Below are 15,556 nucleotides of genomic sequence, written 5' to 3' on the forward strand. Positions count from 1 at the left end.
TATTCCCGACATTTGAGCGAAGAAAAATTTTTCGATGCCTATATTCTTTTATTTTCTCTTTATCATATCGATAAAAATGAAAATCGTATAAAATCTCTGATATTTATCGTCGAATCATTCGCAAATCGAGTAAGCAACACGGTGGACCACGGGCTCGGATAATTTCGACGATCACTTTTGAAATCAATGTCGCTTGAATCGATGAAACCATCCGAGCATATATTCGTATTATTTATGCCGTTTTAAAGCAAATCATCGTCAACGATAATTAACGATTTATCGCTCGTGTGACAATGAAATACAATACACAATTATTTTCAATCGCATATCGTAGGAAACGAGGATAATCTTCCTCCTAATCATCTCTTTTATTTTATTTTAAACATATTCGACGCGATAAGAAACAACTAATTATTTTAGATCGATTCCTCTATATTTATATTCGAAATGAGATATGTATAATCGAATAAAACTTTTCTTAATAATTTAATTTGGAATTTTTGGAAATGAAAAAAGTGGATTTTGTAACTGCGACACCAACCAGCCGTTTAAACCAGATTAGAATTACAAATAATACTTTGTGTAGGAGGATGAAACCATATCTCTGCCCCGTTACACGATGCCATTGGTCGAATGGGAAAGCCGCGTGAATCTGTTCAATGGTGTGCACATTGTGGAACGTAGCCGTGTGTCGTCAACGCGTGTCCCGTGGAATATGGAAAATTAACAATTTCGCGTTATCCGGATGGGGAAATTCCTATGTCGAACAACAATTTGAATAATACCCATACGTTACAGATTTTCGTTTCGTCGAATAAACGCGACACGTGCTCGCCGGAGATAGAACGTTATCGATGCAAACGAAGAATCCAGTTGTCTGGCGCGAGTATTTTTGATAGATTTTGTTCTTTTCAATAGGTGTTATCGTTTGCTTTTTTTTTTTTCTTTTTTTCCCTCCCCCCCCGTTTACCGTTCGTGGCGGTTTCGCGGTTTGGGAAGAATGGAGAATCGAGTTTGGGTGAACAGAATTTGATACAGTAGTATCGTTGGGAAACGAACGAAATTGAAACGAAATTTTGACAGACGTAGTGATTTCGAGAAAGGATATTGGCTAGATTTGTTCTTATCTAATGTAACGCAATGTAGAAGATTTATTCTCATTTTTAACTTTGCTTACCGTGAATTAGATCGTCGTGAGTACTATTTTTCAATGCATCGTTTCCAGGAAAGAAACGTAGATCAATTCATAATTCTTGCTTATGAAAATTTTAAATCCTCGGCGATCGATTGAGATGTCGAGACGAATCAAACAGTCAAATTTCAATACCATTCCTCCTAATTAAATTTAGTCAAAGTCGAAAAGTCGAAAATATCCTGATCGATTATAAAGGCGCGGTTATTCGATCGACGAATAAATAAATACCTGTTCCGTTCTGGTCTCCAATTGAAACTTGCAAACAAACAACAATCCTCGAATGTTTGAAAACTTAATTTCGTGAATCCAATCTCCGTAACAAACCTATATGTGTTTGTCCATCCAAGTCCCCGCTCAAGATCCGAGCGAACAAAATCCCCTGGAACAATTACACCTCGTTTGGTCCGCAAACAAAGCCCATCACGAAAGCTTCCTCACGTCCCTGGAACATCCAGGCCGTAGTTCACCTTTGACCGAGGCCTGTTAGTCAAGTTCCGCGGAACAGGATCGAACGTCACCTAGGAGAAACGGCAGCTTGGGGCCAGATAACGACGGTGGTTAGGGTAGTCAGTTTTGCGATGCACGAGGGTGCACGAGTCGAAAGTTCGCCAACGTGGAAACGGCCGATAAAGCGTCCCACCGACGATGAGGCGTCTGTCCGTTCGTCCAAAACAGAGACGCGTTCGAGCACCGTTTCTGCCAATTCGATTCGTCAACAGGAATCGGTGGGAGCGTACACAGTGCACGTGGGGTGGTGACTCGATAATTTTGATCATTTTCGCTATCTTTGTGTCTATTTTTAGAAATATAAGAAAACAACTCTACTTGTTGCGTGGATAAGAGTGTAATAACTTGTAATAATTTTCTTTTTTATATGTGAACCATTGTCAGCAATTTTCAACTCCAGTTTTTAAATATAAATGTTTTGTTCTTAGGAAAAGTACACACTCGTTTCTTCTTCTTTTAACTCTAATTGACAAAATTATTCGTATCGAGATCATTTACGGTATAATTGATTTTTTCTTTTATTCGTTTCTTTCTTGTCTTCGAAAATAATTTACAGAGTTATTCCAAAGTGATCGATTATTATTGTTCTATTGCGTGGGGGGGAAGAAAGGATAGGAGGAACGATCGAACATACGTATTTTAAGCATGGTACACTCGTTTGTTTCAGGCATGCTATGCGTCAGAAGACTGGAAACAGATGTTCTCGCGAAAGATGACAGGGTTAAGTAGATAAAAGGAGCAGCTGCTGGTTCCAACGACCGACGACGATTCATCGCGTTTTCCATGCAGTGCACAATGCTCTGCCATCGCGCCCTTGTCGTTCTCTTTGCTGTCAACGTGCCAATCGGTAAGTGAACGGGGTATACGGTGTCGTTTGCCTTCACTGTCTCGTCTGTTCATCTTGTTCGTACGGAGTGGAATCAGGCTCGATTCGATTTGAGAATTTTACTCGATATCGGCTGCCTTCGTTTCGTCGAATTGCTTCGCATTCGGGAATTAATTATTCGACAGGGGAAAAAATTAACTGTTTTAGAAATAGGAATTTTTTATCATACTCAAATAAGCACTCAGTTAAATAAAGAAATACTAGATGTACTACAGATATATTAATCAGGCTTGAAGAATGGAAAGTTAATTTTCTGATCAAATTAATGCATTCTTTTTTATAAGAGATACGTTTGTGTACGTGATCAATTTTTAACCAGTTATCCGAGCATAGAATGAAACGAATAATGAATTAATAATTGATAATCATCGTTTTCATCCGTGGTAATCGATCGAAGTGAAATATCGGACTCAATAGAGATATATCGATGCTGTACAGCATTTAAACAATTGCTCGATAAAAGATGGAGGATCTTTTGTTCCGTTAAAATGGACGTATCCTATGCACGTGTCGTTATCCCCGATTTTCAGCTGTTAAGCTTTTGTATAGATGGAAAAGCGGCGGATATTTCCGGAACGGATATATCTCTTACAAACCGTTTCGATTCGATTGGTTTCTCATCAGATCTTAAATAAATTCCGTGAGAACGATCGAGAACGAGAAATTTGAAATTGCATGCACAGAGGGAGCCGCGGATGAGAAATTCAACTTGTCACGTGCTATCGATATTGGAATCATTTTTTATTAAATTCCCTTACACGCCACCAAGAGTTTCATATTTCATAAGAAATAGTTTTGTGATTCTCAAAGGAAAATGAATAGAGGCTTGGTTTATGAATTTCAAATAAAATTACGACTACAGTGCTACAATGCACTGTATTTTTCCGAGTACGTGTCTCTTTTTTTTAGAGCGGAGAATTGTTATTACATTCTCTTTTATTTATTCTACGTTAAATGTGAATTTTCTTTTTTTTTTTGTTACATTTCTGTATCACTTATGAAATTCTTGTTGCGTCCATGCGTTTAAAAAAGTTATGCGTAAAATTATAAAAGATGCTTCTTACCACGTGCCTGATTATTAATCTGTTTCTACTCATTGCTTTGTATTATTTTTTTTTTAACATTTCAAGTCAATAATATTTATTTTATTTTGCACAGTGTTTTTAAATTCTTTCAGATGTAATTGTTTCGCAACTATTCAAGTATTTCAAATAATTTGTAATTTGTTTTACGAGAAAATGTTTCAAAAAACCAAAAAACGCATAATTTCGTTAAAAAAAGAAACAAATTTAAGTTTCATTCATCTCCATTTGCAGAAAAATTAATAACTTTCATACGAAACATTTTTTTCATACAACAAATAATTCTTCGAGCTATTTTGACTGGTCATTATCGCTCTTTAGAGATTCATCTTCTATATTTCCTAAATTTAATATCTCTATTCACAATTTCTTTTGTTTAACGAAAAAAACATGCTTCAATCGCACACGAATTTCAATCCTTATTTCAATTTCATTCTAGGATGCTCAGAATTACCCCATCCTCGACAAAAACTCCATCCAGAAAGACGGAGAAAAAAGCCCTCTCTTCTTCTTCTTCTTCTTCGAGAATAAAAAAAAAGGAGAAACGAATGCAAACACACGATGGAAACACACTCCACTCCTCGCCCCTCCCAAATTCCGCTCGAAGTCAATCATCAAACAGTTCTCGGGAGTAAACTCGAAATTGGGGCGCAATCGGGCGAGCGTTGCCCGGCGCAAAAGCAGTTAGCCCGCTAATTTCGCCGAGGCCCCCGAATTGGATATCAATTCGTATCGCGCCAATTCGCGGATTGCGATCGACACAGTTCGGTTTATACAGCGAAATCAAACCCCCTCCTCCCCCGTCACCGCGACGTCCGATGCAGATGCGAGGGAGGGGGGCAGAGGAAGAGAAGGGCGCAGAGAAACGAGATTTGGAAACCTGTGCCAAACACGCGGACACGCGGGGAAGGTTTGGATGAATTCCGGATATGCGGGATCCGGAAACCGACATCGAGCACGGCCGAGAGGAGGACGAGGACGACGACGACGACGAGGACGAGGTCAACTTCTGCCGTTGATGTTTGTTCGCCGAGAGCAACGGGGCTAAGGGGTATGGCGACTGGGCTTGTCGTTCGTCGCGAATTAATTCACCGTTTCCGGGTCCCGAACCTTTATCGCTCTTCGACGAGATTCGAGGTCGGCGTTGCATCCTTCGATTTCACCCTTCGGAATTCCAGCAGGAATCCGGTGCGGAATTCGAATCGAGCTCGTTTCGTTCTCCTTCTAGAAAATAAATTGCTAAATCCTTGTCCCTCTGTATCCGGTTCCCCATATTTAGGGATCGTATGATTTTAATATTTAATATCCAACGACGAGGGATAATTGGTTTATTTGATCGGCGCTGTTCTAATTTTAATTTATTTTATTTTAATTTCGTTCGCTCGTCGTTTAAGAAATAATATTTAATCTGATATATTTGGTGTCTAAAAATATGTGCTCTTCAAGGAAATAGTGGAACATTGTTTCGAGATGTGATAATTGATTTGATTTAAATTTTTATATAGGATTTCTAAGACTTTTTCGTGAAAGAAATCAAATCTCTTAACGTTCTAATTTACTCGCAGTTATTTTTTATTGTTCGATTATTGATCGAGCAAGGGAATAATCAAACAAGTTTGCGATAAGTTGACTCGATTTCTCTCACCTGGTTCGTATCCCCGACAAGAGGGAACGGTTGATGGAAAAATAATTAAATAAGTTTAGTAGATGATGTCTCGGTACACGTATCTTGGCGCCCGGCCAAGCTACCCCCTTGGGGGATAGAATTTAGCAACGATTTGTCTGGTTGAGAATATTCGATGGAACAAAACGCGGATTTACGCCAGTGGATGAACATAAGGAGCTTTAACGAACTTTGTCGTCATTTCGTTACATAAATCTCCCCCGCCTTTTTCTTTTTGCGTATTTTCGTTGTGGTATTCCGTCTCTCGTAATGCATTGTACGAATAAATATTATTTCGTTTCTCGATGAATTAACTTGGAATCGTTAAATTTGTTAAATTCAACAAGCAAAGGAAATTTAAATTTTTAATGTAACAATATTTATAACAATTTCGATATTTCGATGAATATTTCTGAAAGAAGATTAGAGAGAAGAACGCTTTTGAAATCGTTATTGAGTTTTGTAACGTGCAATTCGGTATTCGATTTACTTAATCCTTTCACTCTCCTATCGTCTGTCCTCCGAATCGTGATTAGGTTTGTACACTGGAATCAGATGTAGGGATGGATGGCTGAGAGTGTTTCCTCGTCCGGACGTCAATCACCCATTATTCAGTTTAAATTATGCTCGACTAACGAGAATGCATTACCGTCCCTCTCGAATACATTACGCGTTCGACAAACGACAGATATTTCTGTATTGTCTGTTACGATTTACAACAATACTTTTATTTTCAATCTTCGAGTGAAATTCGCTCGAATAAAATAAATCATGAAAGGAAAAGGAGACTACTCGAGAAATCGTTTTATTAATCGATATTCTAATAATATTCTTCGAAACGATCTTTCTAAATTTTCTCGAAGAATTGGATTAACCATAAAAATGATGCAACACCTCACGCTCTACCTTTGTTTTCATTAAGTTAAGTTTGATTATTATTTGTCGCAAGAAAATCGGTTTAGCGTTGTCCGAATATTAACGTTGGACCTGCCGAATCGCTCTACCATGACCCGGTATGGTGTAAATACCAGTATCTATGTTTACGGTTGCGAGTTGCATTTAGACCAACTACTTGCATAGTAGTAATTTGTGGATTTAGTCGACCATAAATTCAACAGTCCTAACACTGATTGCAATATGATGTTGACGTAAGACGCTCTATGCTAGATATCGTGCATATATAGATGTAACAGAATTTTCGATTAATCTCAGGGCGGGATTATATTCATTAGCATTGCTCGTCGAAACGACGAACAAGGTGGTTTGATCTCTTTCCTTTTCTTTTTTTCATAACAATTCAGAGAATAACAAGTTTCAATTTATCGGTTATTTCAATCAGATCCGTTTTGAGATAAAAATTTTTTTAAAATTAACATCGCTGCATTTTGAATAAGAAGTTAATCAAGGCTAGAAATATTGGATTCATCGTAGGAATTATATTTTCGATATAATGCCTGCGCACATTTATTAAATGGCATGCAAATTAATCCGAAACATCATAATTTATACAACTACTGGCTATTCAATCTCTTTGTAATTGTTTATCCGCTTTTCACACCCTGTTTCTTCTTCGCAATTGCACGTTACACGTTACGTCAACCCGCCCATCCAATCAGCCATATTCATCTAAATCTAATTCAACTCTCCGCTTTCTATACCCGTGCATAAAATTAATATTCTTTGCGCGGAAATTGCTACCTTGAAATTGAAATTTGCTTTGTGCGAATTTATAATTTTCTACGGAATATAATCGATTAATAACTCGCATCGATTGTCCAATTTCGTTTCATTTCGTTCGCTTCATTCAATATCGGTATAAACGAACAAATTAATTTTCCAAAGATTACACGATTGTAAAACACTCGAAAATTAACTTCGTCGCTGCGTATCGCACTCAATGCCATAACTTTTTAATCCTCGTTCAAAGATTCGTCGACGATATTAACCGATCCCGGTCGAGGCGAAGAAATTTCCCCTAAAGAGGGAGGGAAAAAACCGTGCACACAAGAAGAAAGATACAAAATTTCATCAACAGGCAAAGCGTAAAAAAAACGAGTGGAGAAAAACTTACTACCAACTCCCCTCTTCTTTATTACCACCACCTGGAACACCTGTTTGCTTCCGATATTCCCCTTCGACCAATATTTATCAGTCGGCATCGTGATAAATCCGTCTATCCGTCACAACAGGATCTTGTTTCAGACAGGTGCAAAAAAAAAAATAGAAGAATCGATCTCGAAAAATCTCGAGATTCGAGCCTCGAATCGAACCGAAAGGGAGGGAATTCGTTCGTACGTGGAAGCACGAGGGACCAATGGAGAAAGAAGAAAAGAGAAAGAGAGAGAGAGAGAGACAGAAATTGAGAATCCTATCTCTTGGACGGATAAGATAAGATTGTTTGTCCATACTCTCCGGATCACGGTCGGATTCGTCGATTGTTCCGCTTCCTCTCGTTCCTTGCCTCCTCTCCGCTCTTCCTTATCTGAAAACAACGACCTTTCCGGGCAAATTGGTTGGCTCGGGCTCGAAGTCTAGTAAAACGTGATTAATCGTTCCCTTCCTTTCCTCCACCCACCTTGACGCCGCCGACCCATGGTCCTCCATCATCGGTTTCGTTTCACCAGGTTTCATACAGGTGGACGCTGTTGTATAGCGCGATAATCGGATAAACCGGGGGCCCCGGAACTCGATTGGGTCCTCGAGGGGGTCGAGCGTTCGAGCACTGGTTTTCTCCCCTTGGGACGATAGAAGAAAGAGAGGAGAAACCAGGGGAAAGAGAGGAAAAGAAGGGGAAAAAGACGCGGTCAGCGAAAGTGTACGTTCGTTAGGGGTGGGTCGAGGGCGAGGAACTCGCATCCGCGAGTTTTATTTCTTCCCTGAACTGGAAAACCATTTCGTTGATCGTTCTCGGCTTGTTCTCTGGTTCCACACCCTTGTCTGAGCGAATTAAAGTTACGAGTTGTTTTTTTTTGAGGAGCAGGAGGAGAGGGGAGCCATATGTTATCGCGAGCGTGCGTTTCGTCCAACTTTGTGGATCGATTCGTTCAAGTTCTCTTTTCTTTTTTCTTCTTAAATGAAAATTGAAAATCGATGGAACCAGAAATCGTAATTTGTGTTTATGAGTTGCAAGAAACAACGAGAATTTGGAACTATTGTTACTTAATTGGAATATAATTTTCTAATTTGATGTTACTTTTATCGTGAAAAATATTTTATGAATTTTATGAGTGTAGAACACGATTTGATAATAGGTTTCGAGCCGTGCAAAGATTAGAAAAATTTCGTAATATGATTTTTCTTTATATAAAAAAGGAAAACACGCGCTTTATCGAATATGAAATTTATTTTTCCTTTCGTATCTAATATATTTGATATTCTCCCTGTGGACAACAGAGATCCTTTAATTGTTTCGAGCGGCGTTTCCACCGGTTTTATTCCGGTATTTTTATATTTCGTTATGCAAATTAAAGAGGTCGTTATGCGGAATATTTTTTTCACGAACAAACGGGATTAAAGGTAGGAACGTTGTGAGAACGAAACAACGAAATTACACGTAAAGATAAGATGGCGCGTGACAAAGTAAAGAAACGTGGCGTGGAAAGTAGAAATATTTGGAAATATGAAGTTAGCTTGGAAAGAAACCAACGAAGAAAATTGTGGTCCCTTGTTTCTTTCATACCCTGAGTATGATTAAATTTTATCAAAAAGTCTGTTGACTCGAAAAAAAAAAAGAAAAGGGATACAAAGAATTTTACAAACAAATAATTAAAAGTAATATTTACTTAAATTATTCAAACTTATCACTAAAACTCTTCTTCACCAAATATTGTTAAATTTTTTCAAAATCATTGTATTTGATTCAAAGAAGAACGAAGTATGAATGAAATTATTATCAGACAAAAAATATATGATTTATCGTAATAGATATCTTTATCTTCCTTAAAAGTTAAAAAAAAAAAAAATCTCAATTTATTCAAACGACATTCGATTAAGCAACGATTATATTAACAATTACGATACGATTGTTTATCAAAAATAATAATAATAATCTCTTGTATCGCGATTTTAATTGACTAATTAAAACACGACGTTTCCCCGGCGAAAAATGAGATATATCGCAAATGAAGGCAAAAACGGAAAAAGGGGAACGGCGTTTTGTGCAATTTTTCAAACGGTACGCTCATTATCGCGCGCGTGCAAAGCTCGCGCTTCTTAGCCACAGATTTTTGCTCATAATTTAAATAATAAACGCCCCCCGTCATTATGTTAAAATATTGTTACGCGTATGTCACGTCGTGGAAAATAAATACGAATCGCCACGACCCCTTTACCCCTTTGTGTTGAATCCATATCGATCCTTCCGATAAAAGAAATGAAATTAGACTTCTATTGTTATATGTAAGAAGTTTACAACAATCAGACATTTAATGAAAATGGTATAAAATAAATGGTCGATCGGACGAAAGGAGATGAGCTGTCATTCACAAGAGATAAGTTATTCGAGGCTTTGTTTCAAGAATATTATCAAGAAGGGTTTAATTTCTCGGTCGATAGAGCTTTCAATCGTAGCTAGAATAATTAAATTCTAGATTTCGAGAGGTAACTAATTTATTGGACGGTTATAAATCAACGTTCGGCATTATTAAATATCTCGCTCTCTAAGAAGTTATTTATATTAACACGGAAGATAGCCTTTAATTACTTGTGCTTTAATTAGAGAGATGAAAGAACTATGCTCGTCCGCGTTATTTCATGCCGAGAGAAATTCTTCTCTTGAAAATTTTTACGGGGAATAGGCGAATCTATAAATCGCAGCGTATCGTAATAAATAAATATTTGCACGTATGTTGGATAATATTTTTCGGGAATATTACATTGGCATTGTGTTAAGACGTATCTAAAGGAAATCTTGACGAAAACACAATTACTATATTTAAATTAAATGAATAAAATCGTCAAATATTCGCCAAGTTATGCAAAATTCTATAAATATTAAAATGGAATTCCTTCGAAATTATTAATACGAGTTAAAATTATTTAATTTTAAAATGTAAAAGGAATAAATTCAAAGGCACTGAAGTTAATATGCATACCTAATATCACATGAAGTGTAAGTGCATATCCCTGTACGATGATATTATACGCGCGTATCAAATATAAAACCCGTTAAAACCATAATTTCTCCTTTTCCCCCGTGAAAAAGATTTTTTTAAAAAGTCGCGCGCAATTCTATTCTACGTTTTAAAAAATTATTAAACGTTTTAAAAAAATGTTCATTAATCAAGATAAAATCAACTTCTTCGAAAGAAAGAAAGAAAAAACATTGAAGTCCATTTGAAAAAGTATAATACAATATAATAAAACTCTCTCTCTCTCTTTCGCTCCCTCTCTTCGAAACGAAGAATAGAATCTACGTACATATACATACCTATCTTTCAAATTAAACAATTCGAATCGACAGAATACAGGTAACGTTCACAAACGTATCGCGGCCAGATAAAAGATCTCGAGCACGTAAACGAAGAGAAATAAACGACACGACGGAATCATTCCCGTCATCTCGTTCCAGCCGACTTAATAACGATTCGATTGAAACGAGAGCGGAAAGTCATTGGACGTCATCCATCATTTCTCACCGATATCTAGCACGGCAATCTCCTCCCACGTTACGCGGATAAAAGCGAACATTCACCCGGTGCGTCGAGTTCCATCAAATTTTCTGCGGTCCAGAGACGTCTCCATACCGAACGACTAAAAGACAGTATTGCGAAAAGTATCATTGATCCTATGGATACACGTGTGTGTGCGTATGTGTGAATAGGATACTTCGAGAGTATCGAAACTAATCATCTTTTACATCCGATTTATTTTTGATGGAATTTCGTTTTATTTAATTAGAGTATTAATTTCTTTTCAGAGTGTCACAATGAATCCAAGAGAATCGTTAGATAAGATTAATTTTCAAAGGGGTATCACGGTGATGAGAAAATTTACATCTATGCACACGTATTTTGTACGAATGCTTTCGCTTTTATTTGTTATTATTTTTATTATTATTAACGATCAATTCTTAGAACTTAGGAAAAATAAAAAAAAAGAAAGAGAAGGAAAGAAATCGAAATGGACAAAGTGAAGCAAGAATTTGGAGATTGATAAAAAAAGAAGGAAATGTAATGCGATATTAAAACATCACACGTACGGAAATATTCGTGGAAACAAAAGTGACAAGCAAAAAAATTGAAAAAACCGAACTGATATTTCTCTCTACAGATAAAAATCCATCCATTTCATAATACCCATCGACCCATTGCTTCTCTAACCTATAATCCTGAAATACCCTTTACGTACTACATACACATACATATATATATATATATATCCACGTATATAAAGTATGGATTTCAAGTCCGTGACAGAATACAAGGAGGGTTCGATTTGATCGCATTGCATTGCGAGAGCACACTGGCTTGTATCGGTCGTGGCGAGATTCGAAAGTAGATTGGGAAGAGTCGGGGCAAGCGTGCGGCAGACAGCCGAGGTAATACATACAATCTCCCTTGTTGTCTGGCATCGAGTTGGTGGCAGCGGGGGTAGAAAAACTAGAAAAGGAGATCGGGAGGAGGAGGAAGGAATCGAAGGCCTGGAAACGAGAGAAAGAAGAAGAGAGAAAGACGGTTTGAAAAGCGCGGAAGTCTTATAAACAATCCCAAGAGCGAACTACCCTCCAACCTCGTGCAAAGAGGATCAATGGCGGACGGAATGCGTGTAAACACCGAACCAAAGTTACACGCGTGTTTCAGTATACATTTCTAACGAATTGAAGTCAAGAATAAGAAGAATAATTTATTGTTATTTATTGAATTTATTATCTATTATTCGAACCAGTTCAGGAAGAAGTATTATTCGAAATTTTAATTAATTTTAAAATATTTTTACGCAATTTTCTTTGTCTTTCTCGTTTCTTCTCGCTTGTTTTCCCGTCTCTGGCTTCTTCATTGCGCGCCCCTCCGATTCTCAAATCTCTGGTATCGAGGATCGATATAGATCCGTTTAACGTTTGCGTCTGGAGGAGATGCGTTCGAGTGTCAATAGCGTAACTCGTAGAGATCGTCCTGTCGAGAAACGTGTCGCGCGCGTTTAACCTTTCAGAGTTGGTTCGAATAATTTGCGACGTGTCGAACGGGGTATCGCATGCTTTTCGTGCGAACGTGTGGAATGTTGGGTAAATTCTTTTCCTTGGACTGCGATATTTTATTGAGGAAATGGATTGAGGATATTGTGGAGTGCACAGAGGGAGGGAGTGACTTTAGGTATTGGCGAAGAATTTGTTGGAATATTTATTTATAGAATCTATAAATGTTAAATTTGTGTTTTTTTGTTTGTTTGTGTTTAAATTAGATGTATCGAGTTGAAAAATTGAGCAAGAATTTTAGAATTAATTTGTTTATTTATAATTTGAAAAAACTGGGTCAATGAATGTATTGGATGATCGAAACGAATGTGAAATATATTTATCATTGTGTTATTTGAAAATCGAGAAAAAGTAAAGAGAGATCGATGCATGGAAGTATAAAAGTAGCTGTGGCAGGTCAGTATCTAAAAGTTGAGTGACGTATCATTTTTCAGTGTCCTATACATGGTATTAGAAATATAGGGTCACGAACGGAAATTTTCGCTTTTTTGATATTTCGCTTACAAGTTTTGATATTTCCTTCACGTACTTATTTTTTACTCGATTCCTGAAACGTCACGCGTTCTGTTGCTGACACAATTTTATTTCCTAAGTCTTTCTTTTGATGCTGCAATTTCACTTCCTTTCTTAACATTTCTTAATCAGAATTGCTTCTAATCGGAAAAAGAAATAAATAAAAAAGTTATTATTTATAATTAGTTAACTTTTGGAAACAAATTTTTTGTTTTATTCAAATTCACTGTGTGTGAAGGGAATACATAACAAGAGATCATTAATTTATTGTTGGCAAATTTCTATTTTCATTAATATCTTCTCTGAAATTTTATCCACGATATTCAAAATAATTTGCATAAATGCAACAATTTTCGTTGCCTCGATTATTATAAAATTAAACTAGGATAATTAAATGTAAGTGGCAAGAGTAGTAAATGTAAATAACGCTTTTAATTTTTAATTGCTACTAACTACTCTGACTTATTAAAGCTAATAGCCATCTCTTTTTTAATTTAATAAAACTTTTTCATTATTTGTTGTATACTTACGTTTCTCAACAGTCTCTGCAAAGAATTAAAATTGTATCGTGTTATATTCTCGTTCTATCTTCATACGTGTCTTGTTTTTCTTTTTATTTCTCTCTTTTATCTTGCCGTTTTTTCCTAATATTATTTTCCATAGTTGATTTTTTTTTTTTTGTCAATATTATACACTTCGTCCCCTCAGTTTCTTTAATTTTCTCTTTCAACGATATTTCTGTCACGTGCCCCATTTCTTCCACTATTTTATTATCTTTATATGCTTTTTCCATTTTCCCCTCGACCAATTTCTAATTTTCCTTATAATCCAACCTTTTTATCAGGATACACACTTTTCACGAACTTTTCCCTTCCTCGTAGTGGACATTCTTATCCAGCGCTCTGAATTTATCTTCGAATTTGCATTTTCGTCTCGTTTCTTTTTCTTTCTTTCGCGCTGTTTCGCAATTTTTCTCTCTCGTTAACTTTTACAATATATCTAAGATTTTTATGCGAAATTTATGGAATATTCATATTCATTATTGAATATCGAACAACAATGGAAATGATCAATTGATTAAACAGAAAATTTCATAAATAAAATTTTCTTAGATGGCAATTCAAAATTAATATTAAATATTAAATATAACATCTATCCCAATTTCGTAATTCATTTCCAACAATAATTCTACAATTGATAGAATACGAGAAGAATACATTAAAAAAAAAAAAAAACAAACGAACGAACAATCACGTTCCATCATAATTTAAGATCCATCCTCATCGAAAGCCGGCACAGAATAGAGAAAGGGGTTAAAAACGGGCTCGGAAGGGAAATCCTTTTCGAAATCATATCCATATCCGACATTGCTATGTATGATGCCACAGGCCTCGTGCATTATGCATCGCGTCATAATGCAAGCCTTGAGGGGTAACGGCAGATTCGTGAATTCCTTTTGGCTGTTTTGCAATATCGTCGGATGCGGTTTCCTTTACCGGAACCGTTTCACTCCCTCCCACCCCTCCACTCATCCAGCTTATACACGCGCTTATATCTGCTTAACACGTGATCCCGCCTCGCCATTTCGAATGATGTTCACGTGCGATCGGAGGAAACCGTTTCCCCGCTCGTTCGTTCTCTGATTATGAAATTATATCGTGCCCCTGAGAATCGACGCCTCAGGATTGCCCGTCAACCATCCTTATAGCCGAGCTGACGCGTCTCATTCCTGGTTATATCGTCATCCGGTTATCCTCGCCTCTTATTCGATCGCCTTAAGCGTAATAAAAACTCTGTATCTGGATATCGAGGAAAATTGCAAATTGTTTCGTTCTTTCTTTCTTTCTCTTTCTTTTTTCCCCCCTTTTAAATCAATCGTATGGACGAATGTCGAATGGATTTTCGTCATTCGAATAATGGCGTTGATCGTTTTAATCATGGGAATATCTTAACGCGTGTGAATTCATTAGAAAGTTTTACTTTTCATCGGAAATTTTCGATCGATTCCTGTCAATTTTCAATCGTTTACACCTACCGTCCCCGTCGCTTCTGTGTTCATTTCAGAAGCGTGTGGTAATCGAATCAGAAAGGGCGACCTCATCGTGCCGGTTTTATGAGAAGCCGAATTGAATAAACTTCGACTTTAAAGAGCTCTTCCTATTCACACCGTATCGCGCACGTACTACAATCTAACACGTGCGCGTAATTGACGATAAATAACGAAACACACGAGATCCCCCTTCTCCACCTCGGATAATCTTTCACGACCGCCATTAAAGGTGCATTTACGAGCGGCGGCGGCGTCGTCGTCGTCGTCTTCTCTAGTATTTTCTTTTATCTCGGCTTAAACAAGAACGCAAAGGATCTTCCGTGCGGGAGCTTAAACGATTTTCTCACGCCGTATTTACGTGGATGAGCGATCCCTCGGTTGATGAAGGGACGGAACGGTGTTGCGGGTGGTCGGGGATACACAATCGGGACGCGAACTAATAAGAGAATAACGAGAGAGGGCGAAAGA

At 37.2% G+C, this 15,556-nt stretch overlaps 1 long non-coding RNA gene across 2 annotated transcripts in view; it reads left to right on the forward strand.

Annotated features, from left to right (window-relative positions):
- Positions 1-14,133, forward strand: part of LOC107994244 (uncharacterized) — an 87,286-nt gene extending 73,153 nt beyond the window's left edge. For both annotated transcript variants that reach the window (XR_001765286.3, XR_001765285.3), the window contains 2 exons: positions 2,370-2,549; positions 4,110-14,133. This is a non-coding gene — a long non-coding RNA (uncharacterized LOC107994244). The remainder of the gene's footprint in view (positions 1-2,369; positions 2,550-4,109) is intronic.
- Positions 14,134-15,556: the final 1,423 nt, after the last annotated feature.

This window comes from Apis cerana, linkage group LG2, assembly GCF_029169275.1.
Source record: "Apis cerana isolate GH-2021 linkage group LG2, AcerK_1.0, whole genome shotgun sequence".
In the NCBI taxonomy this organism is placed as follows: domain Eukaryota; kingdom Metazoa; phylum Arthropoda; class Insecta; order Hymenoptera; family Apidae; genus Apis; species Apis cerana.